The 14,193-nt window shown below is 37.1% G+C and overlaps 1 protein-coding gene across 4 annotated transcripts in view; it reads left to right on the forward strand.

Annotated features, from left to right (window-relative positions):
• Window positions 1-14,193, forward strand: part of PPP1R3D (protein phosphatase 1 regulatory subunit 3D) — a 125,101-nt gene that overhangs the window by 49,581 nt on the left and 61,327 nt on the right. For all 4 annotated transcript variants that reach the window (XR_006181275.1, XM_042884699.1, XM_042884698.1 and 1 more), the window contains exon 2: window positions 12,129-12,210. The gene's annotated coding sequence lies outside the window, so the exon portion shown is untranslated. The remainder of the gene's footprint in view (window positions 1-12,128; window positions 12,211-14,193) is intronic.

Here is a 14,193-nt window from a genome sequence, read left to right on the forward strand (position 1 = left end):
AAAAAAAAAAAAAAAAAAAAAAAAAAAAAAAAAAAAAAAGTATTTTTAACACATTGTGTAACTGCACAGTGGAATTCATTGTGCTAAAATGTCAAAGAAGCCAAAGTGTAAGTGGGTTCTAAAAAGGGATGTAATGAAGTAATGGGGGGAACATGAATTGTATGGATGCACCTTGGGGCTCATCAAGTCCTGAAAATGCCAAGTGACACAATTAAAAGATCATACACGGAATCGACCACGTTCCATATTCCTTACATTTCTTATATCCTTTTCCTGATTTAATCTGTTGAGTACAGCAAGAAATGGGTTTTGCACCTAAGCAAGTAATTCTGTTCTTGTGAATGCAATTTTACTTTTCCATTGTACTTGAGGTGGTTTTATCTGCATTTTGTAAGTGTATATTTAGCAATGGCTTTTAAAAATCAGCTATGCTATAGGCATCTCATTGCTAAGCAACAATGTATTCTTCTCTCCCACATGCCTTCTTGCTATTCTGTGAAAATTAAGTCTAACAAATTGGTAAAGAGTAGGGTGCTCTCCTCTTGATAGAGTAATCATAGGGAGGCTTAGCACTGAGCAGTTCTGGTCAGTTATTTCTGAGACATACTACAGCTGCCATCCATCCGGTTGCTAACTAAAGCAGCAATGGCCTGCAGCCTTCAGTGCATTCCCTTAAACTTTTCTTGCGGTCTCTGCTTAGACATAAATTCTTCCACACAGTTAAAATCATTGTTTCAGTTTAGGAAAGCTGTAATAGTTTTTTGTAAGACTCCCGTCGCGAACAACAAATAAATAAAGCAAAATAATTACTGGCTGGTGACCACTTCTGTCTCAGAACTTGGAGTGCAAATTGCTTCTTCTCACATTCTGTCTCTTAGCCTAAGACATATGTAGCTACTGGAATTTTCAGTGGTATTGTGTTAAGAGCATCCTTAATTTCTCCTTTACAATAAAGATGTGTAAACGCTGTTCATTTCTGTACATGTATCTTAACTACACTGCAGGCTTGTCTCCATTCCTTTGTGAATTCTACTTCCTTGTAGGAGAAAGTTGCTGTGAAATGAGCTTGGGTGTGAACTTGAACAAAATCCTTCATATTAAGCTTTCATCTGCATGTTCTTATTCCCTCTCATAAGAGGAAATCTCTTCAGATTGATCAGCATTGTGTGGAATGGCTGTCCCAAACATGTCCCTAATTTTATGATCTCAGTATGCAATGCAACAAAGCACTTAAAAGATTCTGGTACTCCAAAAGATGGCAGCAGAACTATTCTGTATTAGAAACTATGTTTTGTGTACCTACATACTTTGCTGGCTAGAAGTTCCAGTGTTAATAGTGTTAGCACTGTAATAATAATCTTCAAAAAATGCGATGTAGAAATCAGTGGTAAAACATAGCAATCTTTCCAAATGCTGGCTTTATGATCAGACCCATAACCTACCAACCACTTGCTTAAGGGAAAAAAAGATTACAAACACCATGCTGGACTCCCATGTACTTTTTTCATGGATGAGCAGGCAAGAGCAGTGAGCAGTTCAACAGTAGAGAGTCACAGCTCCACCTGATGTGCCAGGTAACAACTGAGCACAGAATGGAAGTAGGCTGCAGAATTAAAGGTACATGATTCCTTACTCCCTGAGGCAAACAAGAAGCAGCAGTCACAATATTGATATGTTATTCAGAATTTATGCCTCTTTTAATTCCAGTGCAACAACGTAAGGCACCTTAATCAGTGCAAATAGTTAATAATATATTTAACTATTTGCAAAGTAAAAATAATGTGTCAGTGAGGATACAGTCCATTTACCCATAATTCTTCTGTTCACACTCTTCTCATTTATTTTTAATGATCATTTTATGTTTTTCCCTTATTTCTTCTTCCTGTGTTATTATATACACAAGGGGGAAGAACGAACAAAGTTAAATTGTTTCTTGGGTTTTGCTGAGCTGCCTGGTGGGTAGATAAAAATAGCAAGTGCCAGTGGCAAAGTCTTCCGAAAAGTGCTAGCACATTGTGAAAGTGCTAACACATCGTGCTATTGAATCAGCACTGAGAAATCAGATTTTTCTCACAACACTTTCTTTAAACTTAAGGTGACCTTTAGGAATGTATTTGCATTGATGTGGAGAACCATATAGCTTTGCCGTATGAAAGCATATGTGCTGTCATCCTGAAAAGAGTTCAGCTATGGGTCCTGGAAGTTTTATTCTTTTTGTCCCAGGATTCATGGGACGTTATTGATTCTGGTACCAGAACAGATCAGCCGCAAACACAGGGAAATGAAAGAGATTGTCTTTGGGAAGGTATGATTCTGCACTAATTCGTAGTTCAGTATTGTAGAAAGTTCCTATTTATGAAAAGCTCCATTGTATGGTTTCTGAAAACCACTTTCATACACTCAGTAATTCTCCTTGCTTTTCTGAAATTCCATGGAGCCTGAGGTTATCAACAGCACAGACACTGATACAATTTTAAAGCAGGGTTTGGGGAAGCAGAGCTATCTTGGAAATGGCTGCTGTCTTGCATATTGATTATGTAGAAAAAGTTTTACCTTACAGTGTCAAATTCTTAAACTCTTACTTGTGGATCAAATTAAAAGAGATTGAGTGCTGCTGTGCCATCTATTGATTTGGAAGGAAGCAAGAATTGCAGGAATTGCTCAGAACTTCTTACAGTCAGGCTCGAATTGATCAAAGTTCTTATGAGGTAAAACTTATGAATTGTAACATGGCTTAATTTTTTTACACAAAAACATTAATTGAAGGCTTAAAGAACTCAATGAAAATATTATCACATGCTGCCATGGACTTTGAATTATGGTTTCTATTAGAAACTAAACTCAGAAAATGTCATTACCTGTTTGGACAGACTGAACAAATATTTAGGCTCTTTAAACTAAAAATTAGGCTCTCAAGTCAAACACAATAATGAAGAATGAAACATTAGCAGCAAGACGGGGGAGGCTATGGATAGGCAGTGACTTTGAAAACAGTCATTCTTAAGCAACTGCTTACATGTGGAGTTTAAAGAAGGCAGAAGGAACCTGAAAAAGTGAATTTTTGAATGCACCGTGACCTGCTAGGATATCTTTGTCAGCTGAGGGCAGAAGGAATATGGTTTTCAGAAGGCAAAGCTGTGTTTTCAGCACAGCAGGTAGTGCTTCTTTCCCTGTTACCCAAGATCTCCATTGTGATATGCTTGTGCTTACAGTATGCAGTAAGGGGCACAATAACATCAAAGCTTAGCAGACAGCTGTGGTGATCCAGGGGAAGAAATACTGTGCAATAGTCCTTTACACAGATATATATATATGTATTTTAAATATATTTTTGTTCAATATGCATAGCAGAACTGGCCCTGAAAATTCACTGCGGAACTGTAAATGTATCATTTACTGATACTATCTCAGTCATTGGTTTAAATAACAAAATAACTGTAACAGAAGTCTAAAGCAGATGGCATCAACATTTCATCTAATTTATGACCAGGAGTCACAACATTTTGTATTTATATTTGGAATTCAATTATATCAATACTGACTGAGAAGAAATATTGATGTCAACATAAGAGCAATTCTTGTCGAAGAGTTATTTTTGCAGTGATCAAGGCATCTTGGCTTCCTGTTGAATAGCATTTTCTACTATCTTTCTTGTTTGTATTTTAATTTAAACATTAGAAAAAGAATATACTGCAAACACATTGGTAAGTACTATTTCTCAATAACTTGAGTTTATTCAGGAAACAACAGAGATATTTAGCAATCACTTAACATTTACATTTACAAAGCGAAGGAATGATTATAAATAACTGTGAAAAGGATTACTGAAGGCAGAAGAGGTATGAGTTATAAATTATATGATGATCAGAGCATTCAATGAATAATTCATTATCCCTGCCTTTACCAGGAGCTAAACTTATGAGCAGTGGCCACTGTAATTGTGGACACCAGGTGTCATGTCATTAAGCTCTTAATTTGCTTATGCATTGTCATGCCACATTATATCACATCAATGCTCTGTGCAGCCTGGCATAATAGGGATTTTTAAGTATTGAAATGTGACACAGCGCAGCAGGGATACAAATCAGAACCAGCAGCACTTCAGATAGATCAGATGCTTTGTAAAGTGTATACAGGCTAGCAGTGTGGATGTCCACCTGCAATCAACCCGTTAAAATGGAAGTGGAATAGAGAGAGAATTGTCATGTCCATTAAACTCAGGTACTCTGACATGTCCCTAATTAAAGACACCATGACTTGAGTTCCTACTGACAAAGCACTAGATCTACACAACACACTCTCAAGAGTGCTTGAAGAAGTAATGCAGAGATGTGAGGCACTAGTTGGATAATTTCATGGATGATTTCTAATTAGCTTATGCTTGAGAGGTTAACTCACAGGTCTGATGGGAAATTAGCCAAAGAATAATGGAGTCCCCAACTCTGCAAGTGGTGCTTGTATGACCTTATCTGGACGTCATGTTCCTGAAGAAGTGCAACCTGAAGAAGGAAGGGTATGTGTGCCTGCTCTCCTGGATTGATCAGGAGCTGCCTTTCCTGACACAGCAGCTTTGTTTGGTAACTAGATGCTGTTCCAGAATACAAATAAGTCAAAACAAAGCTCTAATTTGTTTCTTAGTAGGAGAGGTAAAGAAGATCTCAGGATGTTATTTTGTTTTATTATATCACAATCTTAACAAATCCATTATCATAAATATTAGTCTTTATGACAAGGGTTCTGCAATATGCATACATACCGAGGCATAAGTAAGGAGCTGAGTTTTGCTTATGTGGGTGTATACAATCAGCGAGAGCTGGAATGACATTGTCACTGATGTAGTTGCCTCTAATTTAGTTCAGGCATTCCAGTAACAGACCAGATATCATGTGTAAATCCTGGAACACACTGAAGACAGAAATTCATGATTCATGCTTCTGGTGTAGCTTTTTTATTTCTCAGTATACTGAAGAAACAATGCATCTTATGCAGAAATCTTTCAGATTAAGGTGAAAAAATAACAGCCTTGGAAAATTGCAAAAGTTGTGAGAAAAGTTTATTCATGTTAAGTTTATTGTCCTGGGGGAAAGGAGATTTTATTAAAGATTTGAATTTAATAAAGTAATAACTCGAGGAAGAAATAAAAATCTTGATAAAGTTGATCCAAAAGAGCTTGACAGTAAGAGGACTTAATCTGAAGGCTTATGAAATGAAGAGTCAAATACAAACCATACAGAGCAGGTTCATGTAGCAAGTAATGAGCATGCACCCTTGCGTAACAATATGAGAATATATTCAAGAAGCATCAAGATACAGATGAAAGAATTAGATGAGATTCTTGACACCAGGGATTAAGGGTTGTGGCAGGAAAATAAGAAAAGGATGTGAATCGGTGAATATATAATGTCTCTTGAGCTGATGGCTTTCTCATTCTTAAGATTTTATTTGTTTTTTAGTACTTTCTTTCTTGGAAGTAAAATACTGCTGTGATTATTGACCAGGCTTGGACTACGGTCTCTTTGGCTGTCTGTCAGTCCATTTCTTTCTCTGTTCTGGGAGTGAGCTCACAATGCTGCATGACAGCAGACTTGCAAGATTTCATCTTTACCATGTAGGTAACAACATAACAAACAAGTCAGAGCACGCTGAACCTAATGTTCAGAGCTGCTCATTGCCCCCAGATCTTGCAGGAGCTGAGTTTCAGAGCTTCCCCTGGAAAGAAAGGGGCCCACAGTCAGAGATCAGACTTAAAGAGATCACCCTGAAAATGGCTATTATGCTGCATATTGACTGAGCATCTTTCCGTTTCCCTCTTTGCATTTCTCATTACATTCTTTACATGTGCCATGAGAGATCTAAAATGACTCTGTGGCAAGGATAAGCCTGCATTTTTTTCTCTGCGTGTGTCTTGAAAAGTTTACAGAAAATGCTTGACCTTGAAGTATAAAAATACAGAGGGAGTGGATGAACATGGTTTCCTTTGATTTAGATTACATTAAAAGTTTCAAAGCTTCCTGACCCTTCTGATTTTTTCCTGTGGCTCTCCCAGATGGGAAGCACTGGTCTGCATGAGCCACCTGAGACATGCACACTGCTAAACCAAACTACTTTGTAGGCGGAAGAAAGCACATTTGGAGCAGTTTGAATTGGGCATGGTTTTATTTCTGAGCGTTGAGTGAGGGCAAGAGTTAATTAAGGCTAGCCTTTCAGTGGAAATTCTTTTAGTGCATTTCTGGTATCTGTGGAGATAGAGATTGATGAGGACACAAATAGACTGATTTTTCTGCAAGTTATTAGCATTCCAGTCCTTGCTACATCACCACTGATCCTGCTCAGCAGAGACCATTCTTGAGCGATGTCACTGAATATTTTTCTGCACAATCAAATCAATAGGTAAATAGTACAATCACTGCAGTTACTGCTCTGGTTAGCCCACACCACTACTTGAGGCAGTAAAAAAACAGATGTTTCTTTCCTTTAGTGGTGAATCCTTACTGCCAACCTGTCAGTAGCTGTGAAGCAATATTTATAGCTGTCTTTAGGGAGCACTATCCCATTGTGCAGTTAATTATGATAAATGGTTATATTTGTAAAAGAGCTTAAAACTGCTTTGTAGTGGTGCGATGCTGGGCTGTGAAAGAGATCCTTACTTAAAGTGGCCGAACCAGCAAATATCTGCTGCAAAATGACAGGAGAAATATCAAGACACAGCTCTACTCTGAACGACAAAGGTGTGACTATAGTATATTCTAAAATATACTTGTGTAACGACAACAGTGACAATGCAGGTAGAGATTTCATTGCATCAACACCACCGCTAACTGTGCAGAACGGCCTCTGGCTGCCTCAACAATGCAGGCAGAATTGGGTTATGACTACCCACAGGAGCTAAGGCCCTGGCATGGCCCCCGCATGGCATATGAGACCCCACAGGCTTTCTCCTGATGGGAGGATGTGACAGTGAAAGCAAAGACCCATAGAAGTCTGTACTGGTTGGCTGTATAGAAATGGGAAGTTTGCTTGACTGTTCACTGAAGATGCTCATGCCCTTCCTGTTGACAGCTGTTTCCCCCATAGCTAGTCCCTTTCTCAAGAGCCATGTTAGTTTGCATTATTTCCTGGAAATACAAAGCAGATCAAATAGGTAGCAGAGTCAGAGGGGTTGTGCTGCTTCTTAGCATCTGACTCTTGACCTAAGGCTAGGAATAGAGTGTGCACAGTCCAAGCTGAATTTGTATCTCTGTTTTGCCATGAATGCACTGTCATTGCTTGACATCTGCACAAATACTGAACTTATGTACAGGCTGTGGACCCTAATGCAGAACCAGAGTTAACAAACATGGACTCATGGCAGGATCCAGGCATTAAAAGCTGCCACAGCATCCTCTGAAAATCAACGTGAATCATTCTGTTGACTTCAGCAGAATTCAAAATGTTCTGAGATTCAGCACAAGCAAACAAACAGATAATTTATGGACGGTCTAGATTAGGGAACTTGCTGAGCCCTTTCAGTGGAGGGGTTCATTAGCATTTATACAGTAAAAGTTGAAAAGCCCCAGTACTGCCTCTGTTGGCCCACATCAGTGTCTTTCATCGTGACACTGCAGAAAGGAGGATTTGACAGGCCATCTAAATTAAGGCTGCATGAGCAAAAATATTCTTTATCTTGGGGAAAGGAAGAAATTATATTAATATATAATGCCCTACATTTAACATTCCCTCAGTACCCTCCCACTTCCCAGCTACTGTGCTTGGAGATGTGATCATATATTAAACACTGTGAATTCAAAATCTTTCTGTTTCTGACAGTTAGTCTAGAGCTATTCTATAGAATGTGTTCAGCTTTTATATTCATCTCAAAGCTGAAATTTATTGGAATGATATATTGGTTGGTATGTCTGAGAATATCTGAAAACACTGCACTTCTACTCTTTTTGTGTTTCATATATCCATCAGCAGAGCACACACACAGAAATACACGCTTTCTTTTGTGGTCAATAATGAACTAATTAGAGCATAATTAGAGCAGCTATTGCTTTTCACTGCAAAAATATCCTAACATCTCAAACATGTGTCTCAGACTCTCTCGTAAAAAATGAACAGATACTTTGGCCTGTGCTTACTAGTATTTTTCCCTAAGCTTTAATTAGAGCTTCCAGTCTTGGGGTCTGATCATTCTCACTAGCTCAGAATTTCAGAAATGAGAAAGCTGAGCAGTGGACAAAGGAAATTATTTTCCTGGTCAGCCACTAAATCAGTGGCAGAGCCATACACAGAGCTCTGAACCCTACACCCAATTTCTTGGCTTTTCAGTTACAGTTAATCAAATATTAAGAAACTATAAAGCTGTGAAGGAATAATTTTTATCATGAATATCTTAATTGTATTTTCCAAATTCTGTTTACTTTTAAAATACTGGTACGAGTCAGCATGGACCAAAATTGATTTTGTAAAGCAGAGTAATTATAGATTAAAAAGTCCATTTTATGAAGACAGATGAGGGGAGAATAAAGGATGAAAATAAAGGTCTTTTTCATAAAGCTGTCAAAGTTTCTGAGGATATCTGCGTGAGGTGGATTGCATTGAAGAATATGTTACTGAGGTCTGCTCAGGGAAGTATTTTTAATAAAATCAACAGCAACAGCAAGAACACATTCAGAGGACATGTCTCTTCAGATTAAAGTCCCGGTATAGTTCATGAAATGAAACAAGTTAGTGCACATTCAGGTGTGGACTAATCCAGGGCATTTTTTCAAAAGGCGACTGTTTTCATGGCAGAAGTGATACAGAAGAAAAACATGCTGATATGGTCAAATTTAAAATTGAGGGATTTTTGTTGTTGTTTGTTTAAAGTATAAATCCAAGTCAAAAGAGATAAGGTAAAGAAAGATTTTATTTATTTTTAGCTGCGTGGAGCCTGAAAGAGCTTTTTAGGGCTCCCTTCACATGGCTTAAGAGAAGAAATTAATCTTATGTAGCAATGAAGACTTAGAGTGTTGGAAATTCCATGTAGAGTCCAGATTTTATTTCCTGTTGAGAGAGAAACATAGGTAGCTATAACAAAATAAACACTGAAGTTGTGCTGTGGATGCAGTTTGTTTCCATTCAAATAAAAACTGTATCAGTGATGGCATAAAGGTGTAATTTGGGGTGAATATGGAAAGATCCAGTTGAGTAATCCAGCACTGTGAACAATCTTCTATCAAAATGACTTCATGTGCAAGAATGTTCCAGCCCTGTAAATGCTTAGGATAGATGGAAGAATTTGCTTAAATAACTACCTGAACACATGGGGTCTGGCCACTTGGAATCATTCTTCATGGAGAAAAAGGTGTTTTTTAAAAGCTCAGCTAACAGTGGCTTGGCTAAATAATATAAGTTTCTTCAGTAATACTTCCATTTTATATATTAATCTTTGGAATTGGGTTTAACAAAAGGTTAAGATAGTTCTCTTTTATTAAACAGTGTACTAATGCGCTTTTCTAAAGACATATGCTGAACTGAAACTGTTAACATGAAGTTTGTGTGATTAATGCCATTGAATCGTAAGAAATTCTGGTTTAATACTTATATTTGATTAAGACCTTGAGCAAACTATATGTCTTAACTAAACATAAGCATTTCCCTGTCTTTTTACATATCATTTGAACCAAGGAAAATGAAAATGTAATTGTAAATCTCTCTTTTTAATAAAAATATAAATTAGTTCTACAATCTGTAGACAATATGAACGTATTACCTACTTAATAGCAGTATTTATCACTCATTCATCTTTTTTTTATATTCTTAAATAGTGTCACAGTATTTCTATGAGTTGGATTTTACTCTAACTGGTTCATGGAGGCATGCACACAACTTGGCATGGACAGGAAAATGACAGGCAAGGGAGAAGTTTTTCCCTTTGGCCTAAATGGTACTATTTCTCTCAAATCAAAAATTATTCTCTTCACTACCCTTTTAGCTTCAAAATACCATTTCACACCAACTCTATATATCCTCTAATCGCATGCAGAATCTGTTGAGGTATTGGTGCTGAATCAGCATATTGAACCCTTTCATTGGAAAAAAAAATAGTACTCTTATTTCTGAATACATCAAAAGTCTCCATGAAGTTGTGAGATCTGTCTTTAATACAGTTTTCAGATTTATACCCAAGACTTCACTATCAGGAATGCAATTGCACTTACATGTTAGTATGCAGATCCTTCAGAAACACCTGTGGAACATAAATTACAGAATCACTTAATTAAAATTATTGTCACACTGCTGCAGTTAAGAGCAAGACATTGAGCAAAGGTTGATACACAATAAAGTTGCCAGCTGGAACAATGATTTATGGAACTACAAACACACACAGCTTTGCAAAGATCTTTTTTTAAATGTAGAGCTATGGGTTCTTTTTGACTTGTATTCACTTTTTACATACTTACCAGATCCCGGATTGCCCATGATATTTTCTGCATTCAAGTGTGGGACAAATTTAAACCTATTTCCTTATGTATCTCAGCATTTCTGTTGCTATTCTATATATGAACAGCTGCGTGCTTCATGGAATGTTTAGTCTCTTTCCTCCTAAGAGCTATGAAAGTTCTGTTAAAGCCATATAAACCTATGGGTTGCCATGATGAGGCTTCACAGAAATTAGCATTATTGTCATCCTTTCAGACTGCTGAGAATAAGAAATAATGCAAAGAACTGAGCTTTCTGCATCATATGGGATTCTTTCTGTCCTGTTTTTAATTCATTTTCTCGTATTTGTTGAAGATGCTTTTAAACTAGCATGAGTTACACTCAGCACAGCTTCTACTGGGAAAGTAGCTGGAGCAAAGGGCAAGCCTTTGGAGATTCATATCGTGCTGAAGCCTCCTTTGTAGATCCCTAATTCCCTTTACTCTTATGCAGTAGTGAAATCTAGTTGCAGATTATAATATTTAAATATGAATGTCCTTTTCCTTTCCATCTTCTTCCAGAGGGATGGATCACATGCTGGGAGCCTCTACAAAAAAAAAAAATAAGTGGTGCAAGGATGTTTTATGTCAGTTGGTGCCTCATTCTTTTCTCACTGCAAACAGTGCACATTTTCCTCTTGTGATAGCTTCTCTTCAAGCTTGTTGCAAGTTGTTTCTCTGAGTCTTACAAAAAGACAGTTCAGAAGTTTAAATAGTCAGAAACCATTTATGATATTTTGAAACATCAGTGCTCTAATTACACGAAGGAACATGAAACGAATTTGACAAATTAATTGTGTACAAGAATGCACCTCAACTGACATCCTGAGATGGACTTCCATTGGAATGGTAGAAACTGATACGCCTTGTGCTTCACAGCATTTGAAGACATTATACATAAATATATGTATATGCACATATATATATATATACATATATTTAATTGCCTTTGTGAATAAGTATATTTTTTTAGTAAACATTTATATTTTTAAACATGATATCTATGGACAGGCAGGGCATGTATATATGTGTGTAACTCCTCAATCTCCATTCCTTTTCTTTAAAATCAATAAGACACATCTTTTTAAAAATAATATCTCTATTCATATTCAGTGTAATTCTGGAGCTCTTTCATCAAACTGAATGGATATGAGTGTGTGTGCCTGCACACATACATATATATACATATATCAAAATTACTTTTTTAGATATTAGGGAAATAAACACTAACTTGGACCACGTGTTAATCTCCTCTTTTGGTATGCATTGACTATTTCTTCCTTTATTATCCTCAGCTTAAAGAATAAATAAGACTCGTTCTATATCTTGCAGTAAATAAGCACAAAAGGAGTCAGAAAATAATAACAGAGATAAATAGCTTTGCAATAAAGTTTCAACTCCAATAATTTCCCATTTATATTTTCTCACTGAATCACACAGTCCCAAGCAATGCATTTTTTTACATCTGAGCGGCATCATACAGAGTAATTTTATATCTAATACTTCCTAGTGTGCCCAAAATATAACATCACATGCTCAGTGCATGACAAGGTAGTCAGTGAATTATATAGAGCCTTCAAATGATAGCACTGTGAATATAATTTCATAGGCTTTCTAAGGCAGTCAATCTTACCATATTATGTGGAATGAATTGTTACTCAGTGTTTTTTTTTTATTCTTCAGGAAAGATTCAGAAGCTGTTACTTAATGCTACTTACTGTAGAAGGCTACCTGCTGAATATGTTTTTCCTGCGTGAAACCACAGGTATGTTCTGTGTGTTTTAAAGCTTTAGATCTTGGTTAGCATAACATTTTGCCAAAGTGGCTTAACTCAGGCTGTAGGAACCATTAACATGTGAAGAGAAGTGAAAATTTTAGACAAAAGGAGGTGGAACCAGTAAAGAGCACAAGAATAAGTTTTGTACATAAAAATTTTGTCACTATCTTATTTAAGTGTAAGTTATCTTTCCTCCATCTCACACATCCTCCCACCCACATTTAAAGTATGATTTGAAATGACAACTGAACTATGTCTTCTGGGAGCAAGCGGATGGAGCTGAACATCCCTTTTTTTTTTTCCATATGAGTATCTGGGGTGTATCTCAATGCTGTTCTTAAAGCAACCCAAAAGAGAAATACTATACAGGCTGAGGAGACACAGTTCATCTTAGGTTTCTCACAGCTCTTACTTGGAATGTGGTCAAGTCTGCTGAATAACCAGTACAGGGTACCTGCATATTTTTGACACAGCAATGAAGACATCTGGGATACAGCAGCCCCATACATTCCTGGCCGTAATTTGTAAATATCCTAAGCAATATTTTATCTTTGTTAGCTACTGCCTGTGTTTAGCTGAAAGATCGACACAGTGAACAAAGCCCTGGTTTCATATAAAGCACTGATACAATAGAACAGAGGAGTGAGAGCAGAGCTCAAAGCTTACACTTCCATCACAACTTAGGAATTTTGCCCTTCACAGAAGAATATACTATCTCAAAACCTCTGAAGAAAGTATGTTTAAAGACTTGTCTGTTTCTATCAAAAACTATCACTTCCCTTCTCAGGAGTTTCTTGTTGTTCTGAAGAACTACGTGCAAAATATTTCTCTTTCATCACTCAGGCTCATTAGAAAACTTGTTCTTGAAGTCAGAGAGTCAATTTTCTTCTCTGAGGGCCATTAAGCTTAGTGTAACAGCAACATTTGGTGAACCCAGACTTTTCACATCTCTTATTAACACCTTGGGCTGAAAAACAAATCACTTCATAATTTGTAGTCTGCGAGAGGTGTTGGGCTGGTAGCTGAGAGCATTTGCAACTGAAGTCTAATACCCTTTGCCAATAATACTTCAACATGGACGTGAAGGGCTCTTCATTTGTGCTAATAGCTTTTGATACTTCCTCAGATCTTGGCTATTTCATGGGGAGACCGGGGAGGAGCTGCAGCTGTGGCACATCTTTCCTCACACTGCCACCAATTTTGTGTGTCCTGGCTAATTTTGGCTTGGAAATTATAGAGGCAGGGCTGAAGTTGGATCATGAAAAGTTGATACCAAACATGATTATGAGTTACAGGTTCATGTATTATCCCAGCTATTTCCTTACAGCAGCAAGACCTCATTTGCATATTTTATATGTTCAAAAATGTCCTTCAACTTTTTAGATAATGTGGGAAAGAAAATCTCTGGGGAAGGATCTCTTAACTTGGAAAAGCATGTGAACAGCTTCCAGCCCCTTCATTTTCCTGTGGGTGGGGTATAGAGAGATCCTACAGAGATAGGGCTGTTAAATTGCATTTTTTGGTAGATATTCTAAATGGTTATACCTAGGCTCCGAAAAGCATATTCAATTCCTGTGGATAACTGAATAGGTTGCTCTCTGTTCTCTTAATTATTAGTCTTGTTTAGAGATCTAATTGTATTGCATCCATGAGATGCACATAGTAAGACAAATGTCAATCCAACTTTGGCTGTTACTTGCTGTCATTTTATTCTTTCTTTAGAGATGAATGCAGATCTCTGCCAGATTTTAAATACACAATTAATTACTGAGCACTGCCCATAGCCAGTGAATTCCACAAATTCTATTCACTGTAAAGGATGCAGGGAAAGCATGAAAGTATTTTTCTGTTTGCAGTTTACTGTCATTTCTGGAGTCAACTTGTGGCAGCAGATGTTAATTCTTTGTTCAGAAGAAGGCTTTAGCACTGTTAAACAGCAAAGTTAGCAACAGTTGTCATAGTTCAGTGCAA

The sequence above is a fragment of the Lagopus leucura genome, unplaced genomic scaffold (assembly GCF_019238085.1).
Source record: "Lagopus leucura isolate 7727_CA_CO unplaced genomic scaffold, USGS_WTPT01 Super-Scaffold_100045, whole genome shotgun sequence".
In the NCBI taxonomy this organism is placed as follows: domain Eukaryota; kingdom Metazoa; phylum Chordata; class Aves; order Galliformes; family Phasianidae; genus Lagopus; species Lagopus leucura.